Here is a 1,188-nt window from a genome sequence, read left to right on the forward strand (position 1 = left end):
TTGAGCTCATGGATTGCGTCGATTGTTTATGTTCAAATAGTTAAGCTTATAATCGTATTTTCCGGTTTTTGAGTAGGAATCGGGAAGACCCAAACAAATAACCTCAATTGATGTCATCATTGTAAATGCAATGGCTGGGGTGTCGTGATCAAATGTACCTTTGCTGCGAATGTATTAAGCTGTTTCTACGGATGCCATACTGAGTGTCGCCTTTGACTTTCTTGGTAGGGTTTCACTAGAGCTCTGGTTCTTTTCTCCGAATGATTCGTTTACTTGACCTCATTACCACTAGTGACTCGTCGAACATGTGCAAATAGATCGTCCTGAATCCATTTGATGGGAAGTGTTGAGTCCGACCAGCAATATTTGAATCTTTGGCTTCGCAACTGTTTGACTGGATGTTGTTTCTCTAGCCTAATTCGAGACCTCAGCCTTTTAGTTGCTGTGCTTTGAATTCCCCTTACATGTCGTCCACTGCGTCATTAGAGGATTGGTTTGGATGAGCTTTGAGTCTTTACAACAGGTTATTTTGCGTCACTTCATGAAGCTTCTCTTCAGTATTTCGTTCTTGAAGGTTACAATTCAAGCACTGATGGCGAGGGATTGCAGAGGCTTTAATGAAAGTGATGCCATTGCTATCTATTGAAAGGTCTTCTGCGATTCATTCTTGAAATGCATTCTGAAAACTGACCTAGTGGTTGATAAATGCTCAATATATTTGCAACATATGAAACCTGGTCTGCTGTTCTTGAGGTGGAATTATGGTGATTGTAGAGGTGGCATTGGAATAATGTGCTCAGACCCCTTTTGGCTGTAGGCGGTCTTTTTTAATTACATCCTTTAAATTAGTGGCAGTGCTGCCGACAAGCCTCCGCTTCAGGTTTGGGCACAAATGTTCAGTTTGTTTCCCCTCCCCTAACCGACGCCCCAACCCCTTGGTCCTCATATTGACTGATCTTATTATGGATCCCTGTGACGTCCAAATCGATACATGCGATGCATTTGTGGTGCACTAGTCATTCCTTCATTCTTCATGTCAGGCGGGGGTGAATGATTGCGAGGTGGCTACAAAAAGTGAGGAGAGTCTTCTAGAATCTACCTCGGGACGGGATGCAGGCCTCTTCCCGCCTCGCAATCAGTCATCTGCAAAGCTCACAGCTAGCAGGGATATCTTACTTTGATGACGTA

Source organism: Echinococcus granulosus (assembly GCF_000524195.1).
Source record: "Echinococcus granulosus chromosome Unknown EG_S00423, whole genome shotgun sequence".
Lineage (NCBI taxonomy): Eukaryota > Metazoa > Platyhelminthes > Cestoda > Cyclophyllidea > Taeniidae > Echinococcus > Echinococcus granulosus.